This window comes from Columba livia, chromosome 2, assembly GCF_036013475.1.
Source record: "Columba livia isolate bColLiv1 breed racing homer chromosome 2, bColLiv1.pat.W.v2, whole genome shotgun sequence".
Taxonomy (NCBI): domain Eukaryota; kingdom Metazoa; phylum Chordata; class Aves; order Columbiformes; family Columbidae; genus Columba; species Columba livia.
The window spans coordinates 79,463,533-79,486,639 of NC_088603.1; the positions used below are offsets into that span (position 1 = coordinate 79,463,533).

General features: G+C 40.7%; 2 long non-coding RNA genes across 4 annotated transcripts in view; both read right to left on the reverse strand.

Annotated features, from left to right (window-relative positions):
- LOC110364156 (uncharacterized) overlaps positions 1-12,688 on the reverse strand; it is a 28,830-nt gene extending 16,142 nt beyond the window's left edge. The window contains exons 1-2 of the long non-coding RNA XR_010470331.1: positions 7,317-12,688; positions 7,120-7,235 (exon numbers count right to left, since the gene is read on the reverse strand). This is a non-coding gene — a long non-coding RNA (uncharacterized LOC110364156). The remainder of the gene's footprint in view (positions 1-7,119; positions 7,236-7,316) is intronic.
- LOC110364158 (uncharacterized) overlaps positions 1-18,696 on the reverse strand; it is an 82,653-nt gene extending 63,957 nt beyond the window's left edge. For 2 of the 3 annotated variants that reach the window (XR_002422732.2, XR_010470332.1), the window contains exons 1-2: positions 18,569-18,696; positions 17,766-17,852 (exon numbers count right to left, since the gene is read on the reverse strand). This is a non-coding gene — a long non-coding RNA (uncharacterized LOC110364158). Of the gene's footprint in view, positions 1-17,765; positions 17,853-18,465 lie in introns of all 3 variants that reach the window. The other variant, XR_010470333.1, reaches the window with a different exon arrangement.
- Positions 18,697-23,107: the final 4,411 nt, after the last annotated feature.

Here is a 23,107-nt window from a genome sequence, read left to right on the forward strand (position 1 = left end):
ATACCAGTGCAAATATTATTGATAAGGAAAAGCAATGTGACTTTGGATTTTGTCAGGATCTACATTATGGTTACTTCAGGGAATCAAGCCTAGCACTAGACAATTTATTTTCCCTATTACCCAGGTCTTTAGAGTTTTGTTGGAAATGTTTCCTGTTTCTGTGTACATTTTCAAGCTTAGAAAGCTTTTTCAGTTCTTCAGGAGAGTGTTCCATTTTGCATGGTTTAGAGATCTACTACACACAAGTTAAAACACCAAAAATCCTGATAAGGTGCGTCTTGATTTAGGAAGCTGGAGACTCAGACTTGGTTATTACCTCAAAAGTACGGTAACCACCTGGTGATCTATTATTTTAGGCCAGGTTTGCTTAGTCCTTTGGCTACCTCTTCAAAATAATAAAGTATTCACCATTGTTATTTTTTTTTTTCCATCCCAAGTGACATTTGCAGGCATTGAAATATAAAGTTGGAGGCTCTAATCCTTTAGCTATATGTAAGCACTGGGAAAGAGAAAATTCCAAAGCCATGTAATTCTGTCTTAGTCTGAAAGGACATATTTTAATACATGCCCCTAATGTATCTTCATGGAGTGTTTTGACTATTATCTATCATCTTCTGTTGAGGGAAAAAAAAAATAATCTTTTGAAAAATAAAACTCCAAACAGAACTCTACTTGGAAATATTCAATTCTACTGATCTAGTTGTCTCCAGTTCTACATCTTTAACTTTGCACTTTCTTGAAACTTTCTAGCATTTTTTATGCCCTAAACCAGAAATGAATCAGGTTTCTTTTTACTTTTCTTGGAAGCCCCACAGGGAACATTCATACAGGACTGATCGTCATTTCAGTTTACTCACTCTTTACAGAAGGAAAGAATAAAATAAAAGCCCTGTTCACGCACATTCCTGCTACAGAATGTCTTCTTGAACAGGGCAATTTGTACATTTAGACCACTCATGATTTTACAAGATCAAGGATAAGTTGATTTTTTTGAATAGTTCTGATTACACTATATTGTGCTAAACTGTCTAACTGTCTGATCAAATGTGGTAAAAACTGCCTGTTGCTAACAGCTTGCAAGTACCAAACAATAACAAACCCAGTAACTAATAAAATATGCAAGTACAAATTCAGGACCAATAATTGTAAAACACAAAAGTATTAAACTTTATTTCAGCACAAATCTTGTCAAACACACATTAAAATTCAGTGTTTTACAGATGAAATAGCACAGTATATTTTAAAACATCATCCTATATCATAGTAAAGAACAGTAGAAATGTTTTTGCAAAACCTGGAAGTTTATGCAATGTGTATACAGCCAGGTATGCAAAGGATAATTTTCTCAAACTGGATCTGATAGATAATATTCTAGAAAGCAGGTTGATGCAATCTGTTCTGGTATGTCAAGTCTCTTACATAAAGGAGCCTTTTTTTTTTTTGATAGTCAGGAAAACAAGTACTTTGATATGCAAAATTCAGCTCCAAAGCTCATACACCCATAGATTTTATGTGCTGTAAGAACAGTGCAATGAATCAGTCTGACCTCCTGACATTATTCAGCTCAAGAGTATTATGTCCTAATTCCTGCACCCCCAAAAAGCCATTCAGACAAACTATCCTTCTCAAACATAAGACAAAGTTCAGAATAAAACCTTCCTCTTTCAGATGGAACTGTTCTATATATATATGGCAATGATTTCTAGCTGCATAGTGTGAAACCTAACCCCCTCTGAAATTAATGTACATGCTGCCATTGACTTCATAGACCAAGGGTGTGTTCCTGAAAAAGTCTGTAGAAGTTTATGAGGACACTGTCTTTCTCTTGCATCACTGATGCAGTTCTACTTCATTCAAGATTATTACTAAGATGAAATTTGGAAAAGCAAATGGGTATTGTACAAGAAAAACTAATCTTAATGCTCACCTGGCTAGATAGGCTCATCTTTTTCAACAAGGTTCAGAAAAGACAAGTGTAGAGTCCTGCACCTGGAGGGGAATAACCCTAGGCACCAGTACAGGTTAGAGGTGGATCTGCTGGAAAGCAGCACTGCAGAGAAGAACATGGGAGTTCCGGTCGGCAACAGATTTACCATGAGTCAGCAATGTGCCCTTGTGGCCAAGAGGGCAAATGGTATCCTGGGGTGCATTAAGAAGAGTGTGACCAGCAGGTTAAGAGGGGTTATCTTCCCCCTCTACTCTGCCTTGGTGAGACCACATCTGGAGTACTGCATCCAGTTCTGGGCTCCCCAGTTTAAGAAAGACAAGGAATTACTGGAGGGAGTCCAGCAGCAGGTTACAAAGCTGATTAGGGGCCTAGAGCATCTTTCTTATGAGGAGAGACTGAGAGAGCTGGGTCTGTTCAGCCTCGAGAAGAGAAGGCAGAGAGGAGATATCATCAATATTTATAAATATTGCAAGGGTGGATGTCAAGAGGATGTGACCAGAATCTTTTTAGTGGTAGCCAACGATACGATGAGGGGCACTGGGCAGAGACCGAAGCATAGGAGGTTCCATCTGAATATGAGGAAAAACTTCTTCACTTTGAGGGTGACAGAGCACTGCAACAGGCTGCCCAGAGAGTTTGTAGAGTCTCCTTCTCTGGAGACATTCAGAACCCTCCAGGACAGATTCCTGTGCAATCTGTTCTGGGTGTACCTGCTTTAGCAGGTGGTTTGGACAGGATGATCTCTAGAAGTCACTTCCAGCTCCAGCCATTCTGTGATTCTGTCATTCTTTACAGATGTACACCTCAGAGAATTAGTATAATATAATGCATTTTCATTTTGCACATAAATAATTAAGGAAGATGGTCTATTATGATGAGCTTGAAAATCTTATCTGCTCTGCTAAGACACTAATTAACTTTCTATATCACTGTCAAAGATCTATGATGCTACTATTGCCACAAAGTCCCAACAAGGCTGCAATTCGGCAGTGAAGGCTTAATCTCCCAAATATAGGCTTAATCTCTTAAATATATGCCTAATGCATTCCTATCAATCAAAGAACAAAAAGTTATTTTATGTCATATTAACTTTATAGCCTGTATCATTCAGTTTTGAATGGTAAAATAAACAAAATAGAAATTAGTTCTAGGAACTCTAGATTTCTAATGTCATTTCTAATTTCTGCTTCACAGTCTTCAGCTTCAGAGAGAAAGAGAAACCTAAAGGTTTTAGCTCCTGTTGGAGTACTTAAAAGTTTCCTATTATCTGGATATTTCATAATTAATTTTCACGATTTTTCAAATGAAAATCACCAAAGTTACCTTGTGTGAGGGCAATGTAACTGCAGATAAGTGTCTATCTCAACACCCTGTTTGTAGCTTCCCTCAACACTCCACAGCTACACTTGCCACCCAGGTGTTTTACCCCTGCAGGATGCATATTTGCTTAGATTCACACTGCCTGACTGAGCACCTGGTGTCTCTATAGTCACCCATCTCTCCTTTTTTGTTGAGAATCAATAGTTTGGACAGATTTCTAGCATGGCCACAGAAACTGGGCTTCCTTTTACCTTCTACAACCATTTTTCTGGGTGCTCAATGAGTTCACTCTGCTCTACAGAAACATATGCTTAACTCAGGAGAACATTAATGTCAGTAAGGTGAAAGAAAGATGTTTAGTCCTACAGGTCAGTGGTAGTGCAAGTTCCTTAATGTGTGGGAAATGAGGAAGTGACACATATTTTAGCTTTGCTGCAGTAGAGTAATTCTATGAATTTTCATTACAATATCAGTTTTTAGATAAGTTGAGCTGAACTGGAATGAGAAACTGTAGATGAGTGAAGAACACATCCTTTTCTCATATTGTTTCACTTAAACATAAGCAGAATGGCAGTCTGTTTTCTGAATGGGACATGTGCAGGAAAAAAAAAAGCTTAGGTAATGTAGCGTAGCAAGTAAGTATGTTTAGTTTATTTTTAGGAAAGCTTAAACATTTAGATAATCTGCAACATTATCACTTACTCTGGATTGCAGTTTACTTATGTTCTGCAAGGAGAATGTAAACTAGACTTTCCTGAATTAGACGGATACAGTGGGTTGACTGTGGATGGCTGCCAAATACCCACCTAGACACTATCTTACTCCCCTTCTTCAACAGGGTGGGAGGAGAGAAAAGAAGATGGAAAAGCTTGTGAGTAGAGTTAAAAACAGGGATATTCATCAACAATCACCATCATGGGCAAAACAGGCTCAGTTTGATGAATATGAATTTATTGCCAAATAAAACTGAGTAGGACAGTGAGAAACAAAGACAAAACTAAACCAACTTCTCCCCATTCCCCATTTTTCCCAGGCTCAACTTCACTCCCTCACTGCTGACTCCTCTGCCTAATCCTCTCTTAGCAGCACAAGGGAATGGGGAATGGGGGCTGTGGTCAGTCGTTAACAGCTCCTCTCAGCCGCTCCTCCCTCTTCACACTTTTCCTTGCTCCAGCCTGGGCCTTTCCCAGGGGTTGCAGGGAAACACCTGCCCCAGTGGGATCCTTCCTGGGGTCACAGGGGAATCTCTGCGGGGGCACATGAAGAAGCTCCTCCCCTCCTCCTGCTCTCCCCTCAGGGCTGGCAGGGCTGTTTCTCACACTGTTTCCCTCAGCCCTGGCTGTCGGGCAGCGTTTTTCCCTTTCTTCCCCAGGCTTTCCCCTAGGTGCCCGCCCATGGCTGAGGGGCTCAGCTGTGCCTTGCGCTGGGGCCGCTGGAGCTGCTGGAACTGGCTGTGTCTGGCACGGGGCAGCCCCAGCTGCTGCCCACAGGGGCCAGCCTGGTGGCTCCAACACCTTTCTACTTAAAGACCATACCATGGGCTTAAATGCTTTTGGTTATCTTTCCTCCTGGAGCCATAATAAAATATTGTTCCAGCATTAAAATTAACTATCTGTAGCTTTGCTGATGCATTCTTCTCTCGATACAAGGGTTTTATGTAGACAGAGTTTCAAAAACCAAACCAGCATTTCCCTAAGTTTAGTAGCTTAGTGAACAAAATACGGAAAAGAAGAAGCAGAGAAGGGAAAGGGAAAGGGAAAGGGAAAGGGAAAGGGAAAGGGAAAGGGAAAGGGAGAGGGGAGGGGAGGGGAGGGGAGGGGAGGGGAGGGGAGGGGAGGGGAGGAGAGGAGAGGAGAGGAGAGGAGAGGAGAGGAGAGGAGAGGAGAGGAGAGGAGAGGAGAGGAGAGGAGAGGAGAGGAGAGGAGAGGAGAGGAGAGGAGAGGAGAGGAGAGGAGAGGAGAGGAGAGGAGAGGAGAGGAGAGGAGAGGAGAGGAGAGGAGAGGAGAGGAGAGGAGAGGAGAGGAGAGGAGAGGAGAGGAGAGGAGAGGAGAGGGGAGAGGGGAGAGGGGAGAGGGGAGAGGGGAGAGGGGAGAGGGGAGAGGGGAGAGGGGAGAGGGGTGAGGGGAGAGGGGAGAGGGGAGAGGGGAGAGGGGAGAGGAGAGGAGAGGAGAGGAGAGAGGAGAGAGGAGAGAGGAGAGGAGAAAAATTACTGGTTCTGATGAAACAAGCATTATTTCGTCCGAGTCCTCTTTAAGTTGAAACATGTCTATGAAATGGTGGATTTTTCTTTGTTCCCTAGCTTTTAACCTTTGCCTTGCAGTGATGATGATGCACATGGACACCTATCTCTGTTTGCCATCTAAGCTTCAGTAGATATTGTTTTATTAAAATAAATGGAAACTGGAGGTGAATTACTGGTTTTGTATTGACTTTGTTGAGGATTACTATTTCAAATATCAAGCCTTGTCAGTATTTAGAAGATACTTTCTAGTCAGGGAGAAAAACAAGTCCAATATTACACACATCCAATATATGGGGAACTAACTGTTTCTGAGCATAAAGTGCACTTATAATCCTGTTTTTCTCTAGCAGATAGGCATCAAATTGAATGAAAGGGACCTGAGCTCTGTTTTTGGTTCAGACACCAACACTGGAGAAGATTCTGTACTTCTGTTTTTCTGCCTCTCCTTTGCCATGTCCATTTGGATGGTGATTTTTTTTTACTCTATATTTGAACAGTACCTCACATATATTTCTAACTGACTTTTAGCTGCTAGTGTAATAATTAATAGAAAGAATAAACAAAGTGTGTATACAAACATAACATTTCAAATATCTAGACTAGCATTATGTTTTGAATACTAATTCTGGATGCAGCTTCATGAGAGGTTAAACCTAAATGTCATTGCCCCCTTCGCTGAGGTACATTTGCTTATCTTGGCTCTCTGATGTGTCAGTTCACTTGCAAAGTCAGCAGAAAACTAACCCATGAAGGAAATAGAATAGTTCCATGCAAGCTCAGTAAGTTGAACTGATTCATTGGAAAGCCAAATGAATGCTAGAGCTGTTGCAAAGGTAGAGGGAGGAAAGTGGTGAACTGTCATAATCCAATTTAAATCAGTTTGTACAGCTCTAGAATTATTTCTGATTTGTCAAAAAAAGTAAACAGTTTAGAAGTCTTAAGGGAAAATGTATGTCAGCCATGTTATAATAACTTTTGTATTTTTTATAAATTTATGAATATTTGATAAGTAATGTTTTCTGAAACAAAATCATGGAATGTGAGCTTCAGATTAATGAAGAATAAGCTGGCTGAGTATTTGCTAATATTTTATGTCAGCAATCTAGAAAAATATAATACTTGCTTGATTCTCCCTCATCTCTAGTTTCTGATCTCAAATAGGTCTGGCTGAAACTTTTTTCACTCTATCTTGTAAAGAAACAAATAAAGACACCTCCCCGCCCCCCCCAGACGAAACCAACTAACTAAACAAAAACCAAGTAAATAAATAAATAAAAAAGAAAATTATTCTTCTTATCACTTACTTGTAGTGGATACCTACTTCTATAAACAAGATAACAACAAAAAGACTAAAAAAAAAGGCAGAGTTACTATTCAGTAGTGTGGGGAACCTAATGACACATGGCACAGGGAACACCAAGGTACCCCATGCATTTTGTTGTGGTTTGGTTTGGTTTGGTTTGGTTTGGTTTGGTTTGGTTTGGTTTGATTTGGTTTGGTTTGGTTTGGTTTGACTCCTTGAGACTAATAGCTGAGGTCTGGGGAGTGAAACAGTAACCACAGTAGAGAAAGATAACAGTCTGGGAGAACCTGAGCCATATAGACGTACAGGAGTTAGTGGCCTGAGATGGGATGCATCCAGGGGTGCTGAGGAAGCTGACCAATGTCACTGCAAGTACTTCACAACATTTGAAAGGTCATGCTGATCAGGAAACTTGCTAGTAACTGGAAAAAGAAAAATACCACAGTCATCCTCAAGAAAAGAAAGAGGGAGGAATTAGGGAATTGCAGGCTGCTCAGTCTCACCTTGGTCCTTGAGGATGTTATGGACTAAATCCACTAGAAGCCATTTCCAAATTCAGGAAGGACAAGACAATGACCAGGAACAATGATCATGAATTTACCAAGGGCGAATAGTCTCTTGGTAAATCACAGGGAGGGCCAGCTCTGTGACAAGGAGAGAGCAGAGGTTGTTTTCTTTGATTTTAGGAAGGCTCATGATCCCATCTACCTTGCTTTCATAATAAGCAAATCAATGAGATATGGAAGAGATAAGAGGACTGTAAAATGCATGGAAGTTCAGAAGGACTTTTGGCAGCTAGTCTTAGTGATATTCCTCAGGGACTGATCCTTGCACCAAAACTGTTGAGTGATTTTATTAATGACCCAGAATATTAAATGAAATGTACCCTCAGAAAGTTTACAGTAAATACTGAATTGTGGATCACGGTCAAAATTTTGGAGGCCAAGGCTTCTAGTGTGATCTAGAGAAGCTGGGAAAGATGGGTTGATGGAGATTTAATGGGTCTGAACAAAGGCAAATGTAATTACATTTGTCTAAGGTAGAATAATTTCATACAACAGTACAAGATTGGGGTTGGCTGATTAAATAACAGTTTTGCAGGGGAGAACTGAAGGGACATGCTGAACAGTAAATTGAAGAGGAGTCAGCAATTTGCCTTGCAGAAAGGGAAGTCAACAGCATCCTGGGTTACGTTAGCAAGAGAGTAGCAATCAGGCCATGGGAGGTGACCCTTCCCCTCTACTCAGCATCTGTTTAACTGCATCTGGAGTATCGTGACCTTGCTTTGAGCAGGTGATTGGACTAGATGACCTCAGGGGTCCTTTTCCAGCCTTAAGCATTCTATGATTCTGAAAACAATTTCACACACGTAATATCTAATTATTAAGACCAACGATATGCTACACTGTTTTCAGGTTCCTAGATTATGTGTCCTTTCTGGATGCTCAGACATGTGGAGAACTGGATTACAAATTAATGAGATGACTGCAATCCACATGACAGTAAAAATCAGTGCAGAAGCTCAAAGGCACTGGCGTTGGCAAGTTTGTTGATGATACAAAACTGGGAGGATTGGTTGACACACTAGAAGGCTGTGCTGCCATTCAGCAAGATCTGGACAGGCTGGAGGACTGGGAAGAGAAGAACCTAATGAAATTCAACAAAGGCAAGTGTAGAATCCTGCACCTAGGGAGGAATAACACCAAGCACCAGTACAGGTTAGGGGTTGACATGCTGGAAAGCAGCTCTGTGGAGAAGGACTTGGGAGTCCTGGTGGACAACAGGTTGAACATAAACCAGGAATGTACCTTTGTGGCCAAGAAGGCCAATGGTATCCTGGGGTCCATTAGGAAAAGTGTGACCAGCAGGTCGAGGGAGATTATCCTCCCCCTCTACTCTGCTCTGGTGAGGCCATGCCTGGAGTACTACATCCAGTTCCGGGCTCCTCAGTTTAAGAAGGACAAGAAATTACTGGAGAGTGTCCAGCGGAAAGCTATGAAGATGATTAGGGGTCTGGAGCATCTTTCTTACGAGGACAGACTGAGAGAGCTGGGACTGTTCAGCCTAAAGAAGAAGATGCTGAGAGGGAATCTTATTTATGCTTATAAAATCTGAAGGGTGGGTGTCAAGAGGATGTGACCAGACTTTTCAGTGGTGCCCAATGATAGGATGAGGGGCAATGGGTACAGACTGAAGCATAGAAGGTTCCATCTGAATACGAGGAGAAGCTTCTTTACTTGGAGGGTGACAGAGCACTGGAACAGGCTGCCCAGAGAGGTTATGGAGTCTCCTTCTCTGGAGACACTCAAAACCCACCTGGATGCATTCCTGTGCAATCTGCTCTAGATGAACCTGCTTTAGCAGGTGGATTGGACAAGATGATCTCCAGAGGTTCCTTCCAACCCCAGACATTCTGTGATTCTGTGACTTTGTTTTCTATCATATCTTTCCAGTGTGAGTATTCATGTAGCACAAATCAGATCCTCCAAATCCTGTCCCAGCTTGCTACATTTAAAATATGAAATGGATTCTGTAGCAGTATTTCACTGTTAGTTGTTTTTAGTCCTACTAAGATTTTGGAATGGACACTTGAAGACTTACATAATCTTTCCCTCTTTAAAGCTGTGTGAAGGAGTAATTTTTCTTTGTCTTTATATAAATAAGGAATCCTTACCTATTCTTTATGTCCAGCAATGGTTTGTCAAGTATTTATCTATCATTAACATGCACTACTGCATGCACTACTGCAGTCTTGGAGAGACCTGTTATTCTGAAATACTCTTTGAAAAATTAGGAGTATAATTTTTTATATTAATCTACTGGAACATTATAATTGATCACTTTTTTGTATATTTTTTTGAGATACTACAAACCTCCTCCTACTCTAGTGACTTTTTGCAGTTGAGAATGTATTGTTTTACACATTCCATAAAACATGATTTTATATAAAATGTTATATATCAAGAACATAAAGTGTAATTATTATTTTTCTTTATATTAAATGTGTCAGTGAACGTTCTGCATATTTCCCACAATAGGAGTGTGTTGCATAAAGATTTCATACTGAAAGGAACATGTTCTTCACTGAATAGAACTGTGTAGTTTACAGCACACATAAAAATGAAAAATCTCATATATGTTACAAAAAACTGAATCTACAGAGAATCATTAAAAAGTAGAGTCAGAGCATAAAGACATAAAAACTTCCATGTTGACTTTTCTGAGACGAGATGTGTGCTACAACTGTGCTACATTAATAAAAGATTAGCTAAATATGCCAATTATCTTTTCAATGAAAAATTTCTCCCTCATTCAGTATTACTAGGAAGTTAGAAACTATTTCACCAGTTTGTTCCATTTTAATTATCTTTATACAAAACAAAAAACTTACATTAAAAAAAAACCTGAGTTTGATTAAAAATAGCACCTGCCTCTTTTTAATTTCCGCCATATTATTTTTGCTTCAGATTTTATTAGAATAATTATTAAAAGTTCTGTCCAAATTCTGTCATGAGTGATTCCATTGTTTTCACTGGAACTGCTTCTAAGGGGCTTGATCCAAGGTCTACAGAAGGAGAAAAAGGATCGTTTTTTTCTTCTGATTTTAAAAGTGGTTAGAATAACAGCATAATTATGTGTTTGTGTTCAAATATATATAAATATTCAGTGAAACTAAAATGGATTGGTGTTTTTTCATCAAGAGAATATATTACAAATAGAAATGGCCAGGTTTGGGGTTTTTTAAATTATTATTTATTTATTTTAATATATTTGCTTTTATGCAGTTAGCAATGACATCAGGAGGAGTTCATATATCTAACCTGAATTAATCTAGTTGGTTTAAACTATTGCTTTTAGTGAGGGAGGACAGTAACAATCCTAGTCTGATGATACTTGTCTTGATGGGATCAAATATAAGGGTAATAATGTCACACGCTTCTACAAAAAAAAAAAAAGACTTAAAGACTTACAGAATCCGAGCTCATTGGAAGGTATTAATTCAGAAGAAAGAAAATGCGAAGAGATTCTATTAAATATAATAATATGTTTCTAAGTACCTTTTTTTTAATTAGAAATCCATTTCTGCCTTGTTAAATTAGCAAAGATTATCCCTGTAGTAGCCGTCTCAATCTGCTATATAAATATACATTTGATACTTAAAAATGTGACAGTTTGTTTCTAATATTTGTTGCTGAGCTATTCATTGTCATTTTAAAGCTATGGAATAACATCAGAATTTTTAGAATCTTCAGAAATATAATTTTATTTTCAATATAAGTGAAAGCCAGGGCTTTCAATGCATTGGGAGCATCCACTTCCTCTTAATTTCTGCTTATCCACATTATGTGAATTCCATATACAGAACTGTACATAAGGGATTTGAATACCCTGTCTCAATTAATTTCTAATTATAATTGGGAATCAAAACCCTTTGTATAGCTTTGATAACCCAGCAGAAATATTTTAAGGACTTCTATAAACATTTAGGGAAGAACTCTACTTCAAGATTTGTGTTGACATTAACGCAACTACTTATGCTCTGAATTAAACATAGAAACATAGAATCATAGAATCATAAACTGGTTTTGGTTGGAAGGGACCTTAAAGATTCCAACCCCCCTTCCATGGGCAGGGACACCTTCCACTACAACAGGTTGCTCAAAGCCCCATTCAACCTCTACTTGAACACTTCCAGAGATGGGGCACCTACAGCTTCTCTGGTCAGCCTATTCCAGTGCCTCACCACCTTCATAGGGAAGAATTTCTTCCTTACATGTGATCTAAATCTTCCATCTTTCAGTTTAAAGCTTATACCCCTTGTCCTATCAATACAATCCCTTGTAAAATGTCCTTCTCCATCTTTCTTGTACCTTTAGGTACTGGAAGACTGCTGTAAGGTCTACCTGGAGCCTTCTCCAGGCAGAACAAACCCAACTCTCTCAGCCTGTCTTCATAGGAGATGTGCTCCAGTCCTCTAAACATCTTCATGGCCCTCCTCTGGACTTACTCCAACAGGTTCATATCCTTTTTATTTTGGGGGCCCCAGAGCTGAACACATACTCCATGAGGAGTCTCATGAGAGTGGAGCAAAGGGAGAGAATCACCTCCCTTGATCTACTTCTCATGGTTCTTTTGATGCAGCCAAGGATGCAGTTGGCTTTCTGGGCTGTAAGTGCGCATTGCCAGCTCATGCTGATCTTCTCATCAACCAGCACCTCCAAGTCCTTCTCACAGCTGCTCTCAATGCATTCCTCACCCAGCTGTATTTGTGCTTGGAATTGCCCTGACCCTTGGACTTGGCCTTGTTGAACTTCATTATGTTTGGAGAGGCCCACCTTTCAAGCCCGTCAAAGTCCCTCTCGATGGCATCCCTTCTGTTGTGGTCTGTACGGTGTCGACTGCACCACACAGCTTGGTGTTGTCTGCAAACATACTTAGGGTGCACTCAGTCCCACCATTCATGTTGCCAACAAAGATATTAAACAGTGCCAGTCCCAATACCAACAGACCCCTGAGATATGCCAGTCGTCACTGGTCTCTACCTGGACATAGAGCCCATGACCACAATTCTTTAAGTGCGACCATCCAGAAAGTTTCTTATCCATGAAGTGGTCCACCCATCCAATCTATGTCCCTACAATTCAGAGACAAGGATGTCATGTGGGATAGTGTCAAATGCTTTTCACAAGCCCAGGTACAATACTTGCACTTCCCTTATCCAGCAATGCTGTAACCTCATCATGGAAGGCCACCAAATTGGTCAGGCATGATTTACCCTTAGTGAAACCATGTTGGCTGTTTGTCACTGTTTAATTGCAGGGCAACAATAAACCATGGCAGATGCTCTCTATCAACCCCTCTCCTTCCCCTCCCCCCAGCCCTCCCACCAAGGAAAAAGCAATAGGAGGAAAAGAGAGTGAGAGAGATCAGTTGGAAAAAATAGAGAATACAAAATATACAAAACCAATCTTGAATTTCCGGGCTCCTCACTGCTCCAGCAGCTGCATGGCAGGCACCCAGAAGTCCTGGGCTGGTCTCTAAAGCAAACTGGAACTGGATTCAGATCACAGGGATGGCACGCAGGGTTCTCTTAGATGCCGGCCATAGTCGAAGAGAGTGAGACCCTCTTGATCTCCTGCTTTTATAGGGTGTATGACATGGATGGGATGGAATACTTAGTTGGTCAATTTTGGTTACCTGTTCTGTTTGCCTCTCCTTGCAAATATGCCCCTCTCACTTACAGGATGTGGGTTTAACAGTGACCTTGCATTCCATCGCTTCTATTTACAAAAATACATAACCAAATTCAGAAAAGTGCAGTTACTTAGAAGAACTTAGCTGAAAGGAAAATTCACTAAAAGAGAAACTGGTCTTGTTTTTAACAAAACCAGGACACTGTTGCCATTCACCTCCTGATTTTCCACATGCCTTAACATAGGTTCCAGGAGGATCTGCTCCATGATCTTGCCAGGCACAGAGATGAGACTGACTGGCTTGTAAGTACCTCAGCCTTCTCCATATCGTGGGTAACCACAGAATCATAGAATCACAGAATCGACTGGGTTGGAAAAGACCTCAGAGATCATCGAGTCCAACCCTTGGTCCAACTCCATTCCATTTACTAGATCATGGCACTGAGTGCCAAGTCCAATGTCAGTTTAAAAACCTCCAGGGACGGTGAGTACACCACCTCCCTGGGCAGGTCATTCCAACGCCTGACCACTCTCTCTGTAAAGAATTTCTTTCTAATATCCAGCCTAAATTTCCCCTGGTAGAGTTTAAGCCCATGCCCTCTTGTCCTATTGCTAACTGCCTGGGAGAAGAGACCAGTCCCCACCTGGCTATAACTTCCCTTCAGGTAGTTATAGTGATGAGGTCACCTCTAAGCCTCCTCTTCTCCAGACTAAACAACCCCAACTCCCTCAGCCTCTCCCCACAGGTCTTGTGTTCAAGTCCCTTCACCAGTCTTGTTGCTCTTCTCTGGACCCACTCCAACACTTCAATATCTTTCCCGAACTGAGGGGCCCAGAACTGAACACAATACTCCAGGTGTGGTCTCACCAATGCAGAGTACAGGGGAAGGATCACTTCTCTTGTCCTGCAGACCATGCTATTTTTGATACAGGACAGGATACCATTGGCCTTCTTGGGCACCTGGGTACACTGATGGCTCATGTCGAGCTTCCTGTCAATTAGTACCCCCAGGTCCCTTTCTGCCTGACTGCTCTCCAGCCACTCTGTGCCCAGCCTGTAGCGCTGCAGGGGGTTGTTGAGACTGAAGTGGAGGACCCAGCACTTGGCCTTGTTGTTCATCCCACTGGAATCAGCCCATTTTTCCAATCTATCCAGATCCCTCTGCAGAGCCCTCCTGCCTTCCAGCAGGTCGACACTCCCTCCCAACTTGGTGTCATCAGCAAATTGGCTGATGATGGTCTCAATCCCCTCATCTAAATCATCAATAAAGATGTTAAACAGGACTGGACCCAACACTGATCGCTGGGGTACACCACTAGTGACTGGCCGCCAGCTGGATGCAGCCCCATTCACCAGCACTCTCTGAGCCCAGCCCTTCAGCCAGTTCCTAACCCAGCAGAGAGTACACTTGTCCAAGCCATTGCTACCAGCTTTGGCAGGAGTATATTATGGGAGACAGTGTCAAAGGCTTTGCTGAAGTCTAGATAGACCACATCTACAGCTTTCCCCTCATCCACCAGGTGAGTCACCTGATCATAAAAGGAGATCACGTTGGTCAGACAGCACCTGCCTCTCCTAAACCCATGCTGGCTGGGTCTGATCCCTTGTCCATCCTGAAGGTGCTGTGTGATTCCATTCAGGATGATCTGCTCCCTAACCCTGTCAGGCACCGAGGTCACGCTGACAGGCCTGTAGTTGCCAGGGTGAGCTTTGCAGCCCTTTTTGTGGATTGGGGTAACATTCGCCAATTTCCAATCATATGGGACCTCCTCAGTGAGCCAGGAGTGTTGAAAGTTGATGGAGAGCGGCTTGGTGAGCTCTTCTGCTAGCTCCCTCATCACCCTAGGATGGGTCCCGTCTGGTCCCATAGACTTGTGAGGATTCAGATGGCTCAGTAAGTCATCAACTGTTTCCTCCTGGAATACAATGGGGCTATTTGGCTTCCTATCTCTGTCAACCACCTCCAGAGGCCAGTTGTCCTGAGGGCCACCTTTCTTACTGGTAAAAACTGAGGCAAAGTAGGTATTAAGTACCTCAGCTTTCTCCTCATCTTTGTTAACTATAATTCCCTCAAAGTCCAACAGAGAATGGAGGTTTTCCTTGCCCCTCCTTTTGTTATTAACGTATTTAAAGAAGGACTTTTTACTATCCGTAACAGAATTGGCCAAAATAACTTCAAATTGCACTTTTTTTTCCCTGATTTTTTTTCTGCATGATCTAGCTATTTTCATAAATTCTTCATAAGTAGCCAGCCCTTTTTTCCACAGTCAGTAAACTCTCCTTTTATTTCTGATTTCCTTCAGAATCTCCCTGTTTAGCCAAGCTGGTTGTCTTCCCTGTCAGCTAGCCTTTCGGCACACTGGTATAGCCTGTTCCTGTGCACTCAGGTCTCCCCTTTCCTTAGAGAGAAGGCCTACATTTTCCCTAGTCTTCCTTTTTTTCTACCAGTGTACCAATAGAAGTTTTTCTTGTTGCCCTTATGTCCCTGCCCAGATTTAATTCTGTTGGGGCAACTTCTCTGGATTCCTCACAGGCCACCTATCCTTGCTTTCGCCCTCTATATCTTTTTGTGTCTGAGTTTGTCCAGGACCTTATTGTTCATCCATGCAGACCTCTTGGCATTTTTGCCCAACTTCCTCTTTGTTGAGATACCTCACTTCTGAGCTTGGAGGAGGTGACCCTTGAATATTAATCAGCTTTCTTGGGCACCTCTTTCCTCCAGGGCTTTAACTTGTATTACTCTACCAAACAGATCCCTGAAGAGACCAAATTCTTCTCTCCTGAAGTCCAGGATAGTGAGCTTGCTGTGCAGCCTTCTTGCTGCTCATAGGATTTCACAGTCACTGAATCCAAGGCTGCCCATGAACTTCACATTCCCCACCAGCCCCTCCTTGTTAGTGAGAGCAAGGTCCAGCATAACACCTCTCCTCCTTGGCTTCTCTGTCACTTGAAGAAGGAAGTTATCATCGATGCATGCCAGGAACCTCCTGGATAGCTTATGTGCTGCTGCATTGCCCCTTCAACAGATATTGGGGTAGCTGAAGTCCCCCATGAGGACCAGGGCTTGTGAACGTGAGGTTGCTCCACCTGGGCACACCTTTTGCAGGTAGGTCTGATGCCTGTCCCTGCCTCAGGAGAAAAGTCTAGGCACATCCTGCAGTCTGAGGTGTGCACTGCAACTTCTCCTTCAATAGCTTTGTCTGCATGGAGGCATTGGTCACCACTGAGGTAGATGGTGCAGAACTCCCAGCTGGAGATCTCAGATGAGTGCCACAAATCTGCCTGAGGGTCAGGTAGGAAAAGGGTCTATGACCTGTACAGATATACACAGAATAATGCCTGGTTCCTGGGTTATGTGTACTTCAAGCTTCCCGCTCAGCCAGTTGGAGTGGCCATCCTTTGAAGAGGTGACCTCCCTGTGTGCTTTTCTATGTAAACTGTGGTTCTATAACCATCTTTTTCATAATTTCACAGAATCATAAAATGTTCTGAGTTGGACAGATCATCAAGTCCAACTCCTGTCCTTGCAGATGACAACCGCAAAATTCACACCATGTGTCCTAGGGTGTTGTTCAATCGCTTCTTACTTGCATCCAATTTGGGGTTTAATTCAGAGTTTCTGAATGAAGTAGGAATCTGTCAAAAGCTTCAATGGAAGTCAGTGGTCAACTGGGAAAATCGGAATTTTGTGTCTTGATGGAATGAGATCTTCACGCTTTCTATTCTCCGCTCTGATTCATGCTCCATTTTGAGGTAACAGGGTATCATGGAGGCACCCCAAAGTTAGTTTAGATGGACAATAGGGTCCAAAACAAACTTTTATTCGGTAAAGAAGGTGCGGCAGATTAACCAGCGGAAGACGGGGTTTTAGCTCTCCAAGTGATATAAATATAGGTTCGAGTATCAGTCAAGGTAATTATTGAGGTGCAGCAAATAATAACAATGGAGATCCACAGTGTGCATACACATGGCTCACCAAAAACAATGCCAGAGCCATCCCTGACTCTGGTAAAAGTATAAACTTGCCTGAATCTGGCAAGGAATTATTAAAGAAAATACATGTGCTTATATTTAAGCACGGAATAAGCACCTGCGATCCTGCGAGGAATTATTAAAGAAGTTTTATCACTCACCCACGTGGCTCGGTGGGGGAATCCCGGTCCCAGGAGATTAATTTAGGCAGTCATCCTGACTAAGGGGGAGGGCTCTCAGCCGCAGCCTTTGGCCCGTGCTCGAAGAGGTCCGCACAATCAGCCACCAAACCTCAGCAGGGGTCCCGTTTATATAGCCTTGTCAGATCTGATTGTGGGCATTCCAGAAGCTTCTCTGCACGCCTACTCTGGCTGTGGGGTGCCCTGAAGCTTATAGGCACCCCGACTCTGGCTGTGGGCTCCCAGCAGCTCCTTGGCGCCGCTGCGCACCCTCCTCCTCTCTCTTAACGACCCTGGCCAACCGGCTTTGGAGTCAAACAAAAGAAGCTGCTAACCCCATTGCAGGAGAGGCCCGGGCGGGGGTGGGTGCGGCGGGGAGATGTATCTGCATCTGCCACACAGGGCAACAGTGAAAGAGAGACAGCCCGGTACCATCCATCTTATTTTCTGCCAACCTCATCTCAACAAATAACATTCCTTTTATTCCCAAAGTTAAGTTGCATACAACATACAACATTTACAGGGGAGGAGACCAATAGGAAACCAAATAATTTAAGGTCAGGAAAAGGAAGTATTGTTGCAGTAAAAAGATGTACAAGTACTTACATTGTTCCAAATGGTAGTTTCTATAGCACAAAGGATGTAATAATGATGAGACTTCAGGCAGGGCCAGTGACAAGAGGACAGAAGGAGCTGTTAAAGGGATGATGAAACAATATATCTCTAATATCTCTCTAAATTATCCTGAATGTTTTTCAAATTTTAGAAAAAAATAATGTTTTATACATCTGTATGCTTTATCTTAACATGCTTTAAAATGTTATTGTATTCAACCGATGATCTAGAAGGAAAAAACTTTCAGTTCCTATACTGAAATGGTGAAATTACCTTACCCCATTTATTAAAGATCCTTAATTTCTGCTTCCTAAATAATGCTGAAACAAGCTTACTTTTAGGATTTCATATACTAGTGCCTTTGCTCTCTTTTGTTTCCTTATTTAAACTAATGATCTGAGGTGCTGTGCATAAAAAGCCTTGGGAAAAAAAAATGAATAGTCCATTAAGGAGAAACAATTTTTAAAGCACATTATGCTGTGATTCCATGTTATTAATATGCTTAGACATTTTAAATAGTATTCTATATGTTAGATCAAGATTGTTGTATAAAACTGGCTCCCTGGATTAGGTAGCTATTTCCAGAAGGTTCCTAAGTTAGAATTTCTTTTTCCAGATAAATTCCTACTCATCGTGATTTTTTCTGTTCAAACACATACATGCACAAATAAGCACACAAACAGACACATACACCTTTCTGCAATGGAAGGAGTTTCTTCATATCTGAGAAACAGCTAGCAATCTTCTGTAGGACTAAGATACGATTACAGTTCCATTTTGATGTTTATACTCACAGATAAAAGCTATCGCCCATGCAGCAGGGGAGATAAGATGGCTGGCAGAACTAAGCTGCCTTCACTAAGCAACGCTGATGGCTGCCTTTTTGGCAGCCTGGGGCAGTGTGCATGATTAAAGAGAGAAACTTAAGCTAAAGCAGACACTTTAAAAACAAATACTCTTTGGAATAATGTTAACTCTACTTAGCACCTAGGATTTCACTGTATATATCTTAATAGACTTAAGCAGCTCCCTTTGTAAGTAATTCATCCAGGAGTTAATGTGTCAAATTTAATACGCATCAAGAAACACTCATTTGTAACTAAAAGGTTCATAATGCAGGGGAGCTTTTCATCTTGGACATGTAATCACCAGCCTTCAAGAAGAACATGCCAGAATATACATCCTGTGCTTGAGCTCTAGGACTGCTACAAGAAAAAGCTGGCATGAATTTTCTTCTTGTTATTTCATTTCTCAGCCTCTTGAATTCTGAATAAATCTGGGTATGTGGGACAGATGCTGAAAATGTGCTGTAAATCATAAACTATTGTCACTAGAAGTTGTGTATGTAAAATTTAAAATATATCTTAGCTAGATTAGTAAACAGACAACAGCTGGTGAGCCAAGAATGTTTTCCCTTTTTACTGTCTTTGTCTGTAGTAACCCTGGTTCCACACTGAACTGATTAGGAATGTTTGCCTATTTTATGTCACTAAAAGATGAAGAACTGATTAGAGGTAACCGGGCATGCTTTGGCTTTCAAGTGGGTGAATTTTCATTAGTTGAGTATGTAACCTTCTTGATCTAAAAAGGAAATGCAGTAGGTATGTCCAGGTCAGAACTTAAGTTTTAAATATAACATTTTAATAAACATTACTACACAGACTTACCACCTGCTCAAAGTATCTATTGTTGAGCCACAGGCATACAGTAAAAAAACCTTATGTCTATGTATGGATTGTATAAATAGAAAGTGAAATACTATGTCCTCTCTTCCTATCTAGTTTGGAAATCAAAGTAAGAGATTTAATATCAACATTTAATTTAAACACATAATTAGAAAAAGATCTATTACTAAGTATCAAGTAATTGTCACCTTTGTAATAGCTGGACAAATTTTATACAGTCTCTTTCATTAGTAAACACCGAAGCCCAGTTTGTGAATGAGAATACAGAGAAGAAATTATCTAACCAAGCCATCTTGCAGAAGTAACTTAGGTTAGACCTTACGTGAGCTTAACTGTGGCCCAGTGAACTGCATTCGCCTTACTATGCATTGATATGTTATATTTTCTTATGAATTTCTAGCAGATAGTGTAGTCTACACTTGGTGAAACTGCATGACTTTAAATGGAAGTTTTCATATGCAAGCCACCAGACAACTGAGTAAGGAAGGCTGAAGCACTTAATTCATGAAGTCCTAGAAGTGGGAATATTCAGGTCGTCTTCATTTATCTTGAAAATATTTTGAGAATTTAATTTAATGTTTGTTCAAATATGAGATAGCCTTGACACTTTCTAGAAAAGAAGAGAAACTCTGCATTTTATCTTTTTATCTTTAATTACATTAAAGAATAATGACATACTTTCTTTAGTAGCTAGTCTTCTTATGGACATCTGTTCTGACTTTTCTTTCTTCTAGAGAGATCTATGATTTTTCAGGTCCATGCTGGTTATCTAAATTAAAATGTGATCATAAGAACACTGTGTGAACTTTTTATATCTGATGTTTAGACTCAAAGCCCAGTCTCTGCAGAAGCAGGGGTTTTTAATAGATGTTTTATACTTTTGCAGTAGGCAGTTGCATAGCGTTACCTGTAATATTTTATGAAGTATTTGTAATGGCTTTAATTGTAGAATTATTATTTTTCTTCTTCTTGGAATGTGTGGGTGACAGGGAAACAGATTTGTTATCGGCTCTAATTCTATAGAATTATCTAAATAAGAAAATACAACCTTTATTTAGATTCTTGAAAAAAACTGTGGGATTTTGCTATTTATTGTTATAAACCAGCACCCAATTAAATGCACATAGCAATAAAGAGTTTCTGTTCTAGGGAATGCAAAATCTAAAGGAACAATAGTGTTTCATTAACATCAAGTATTATAATCAATCCACACTATACATTTGAGAAAAAAAAAACATAGAATTTACATGCCCTTTCTAACATCATGCATTAAATCTGTGACAAAGCTAGGAACAATTTCTAGATTATAAGTACCCTACGTTACCATTTTTCTGACAGAATTTTCTCAGGGTTTCTGTGTTTGTTGTAGAATTCTGCAAGAAATCTGAGAAAAATAACAGAAATTATCAAAAAGAAAGCCTTAATCTGTAGGTATGGCTAGAATCTCTCTTTGCCGTGACTAATGGAATATTCTTATTGACTGTGGTAAGGCCAGAGTTTCATGTGAAGTTTTTAATCGGTCATTTGCTAGGAAAGCTTGTAGAATTGCAAGGTTCACCAAGTATGCAATTTATTCCATATACATAAAATAGCATGTTAACACTAAGGGCTTGATCTTCCAGCCTCCAGAGGTATTCAAGTACCATTTTTCTTTACCTACAAGAACCCCTTTCAAAATTTCTAGTAACTGAAAATAACTATGAAATTTATTTTTAGAGACATATATAGGGTTTATGTATCTTGTATATCTGAACACTCTGCAAAGTCTCTTGATTCACCCTACCAGGAAACTTGGAATCTGAAAATGCTGATTCCAGGAAAGACTATAATGAGAAAAAAAAAAAAAAAAAAGTGATAGGCAGTGCCTGATCCAGACAACATACTGGTATGCAGTTATGCAATTATGGAACCAGGTGAGCTTCGGTGACTTCTGTTTTGAGGTTAAGCAATAGCTGCAGTATCCAAGGCTGTACATGAGTGCAGGAATAATAACAACTGGGTGAGAATAAATTAGGAATCAGTAGCATCTGGAAAGAATCAAGCTGATAGGAAAATTTAAAAAGAAATATTGAAATGAGGCAGGTCAGTGTTTCTTGAATTTTGGGGGCAAAACAATTAAAGACCATTATTCAGAAAATTAAACCAAGCAAACGGCATTTTTCTCTTTCGTTTCCCAGACCACTGTTTGAGAATGCCTGACAGAAAGGGTCAGTAGAACGAAAAAGAGGGGCAAAAGGTGTAATTTCCAGTGCTGAAAACTGCATTAACAAAATATAAACAGGTGTAAGAAACAAATAAAAGTGGTAATGATAAAAGTATTTTTTTTCTCAAGACATAATAACCTAAAAGGAGTACCATGGTAAGTGACTGGCTAGACATAGACATGTGGGTGAATTAAACACTGTTTTCCCACTGCAGATAGACACCCTGGAGCTGACAGGTCCCCATTCAGGCCCTCATATAGTATGAGCTGTTTGATATGGGTCTCAGTCCAGCTATGACACAAAGAGTGCTGGACATACTCTCAGAGGGAATGGTGTAACTCCACCAAAATACTGTGGAGATCCATGGCATACATGTAAAGACTCTGCTTCATGACCAATATGGTGAGACAACTTAAGAATAAAGAATTAATAAGAACTAACTCAGTAACTAGCCTGAACAACCTATCCAGACCTCATCTACTGGGCTTTAAAAAGCACTGTTTCTATGCTAAATTTCAAGCTGCATGATGCATTAATTTAAATGGAGGTGGGAGAGGTCTAGGTTTCATCACCTCATTTTCATTATATTGTCTTTCTTACCTCTCTCTAACAGCTGTGAAGTCAGTGGTGAAAGATGAATTACCAAGATGTCCCTTGATCTCACTTGTCAGTAAGTTTGATATTGGGATACTGTCATGGATACAAAAATTTGGTGTTCATCTATGTTCTCAAGAGCTGACCAAGACAAAACAACAGAAAACATTTCCGCAGCAACAGAATGTATTTGTGACAACCTTTATCCCATCTTTACTCTTACATGCTAATTTTTTGCAGGCAGAACTGTGTAGTTCATATCATACTCATAATGTCTATGGATCTCTTTGCTCAGTTAATCCCTGGACATTGACTTGAGCCCAAAGAACAGTCATTTTTTGAGAACATGTACCTTTTGTAGAAAGAAAATTCTAAAACTGTAAGTATTTCTTGTTTTTTTCACAGAAAAAAAAAAATAGTGGAAGAAAACCTAAATGAAAATAAGACAGTTTTGTCTTTGCAAAATAATGATTTCTTGACCAGTTTTAGGAGTGCTTAGGAAAATCATGTCATTACCTTTCAAAGCATAGAATTGAAACACAAATGCAATATAATGTCTTTAAGTAAAAACTTTTTTAAAAAGGTACATTATGAGGGAAGAGATGTCAGGAAAGATGGGCACATTCTATGGAGAGTTTTTGGGCTGTATGCTGTGAACAAGCCAGGGCTTGGGGTGGCTGTGGTGCACTAGGACCACACGGAAGTAAACAGAAGCTGGTCTGCCCTCCAGCACTGCCATCGTGCTGAACATGAAAAGCATGTGGACAGTGCCCTGCAGCTAATCACCATCGTGGTGGGGGGAAGAGTGACTGCAAGTGTAACCAATCGTAGCCTGTGCTTGCCGCATGGC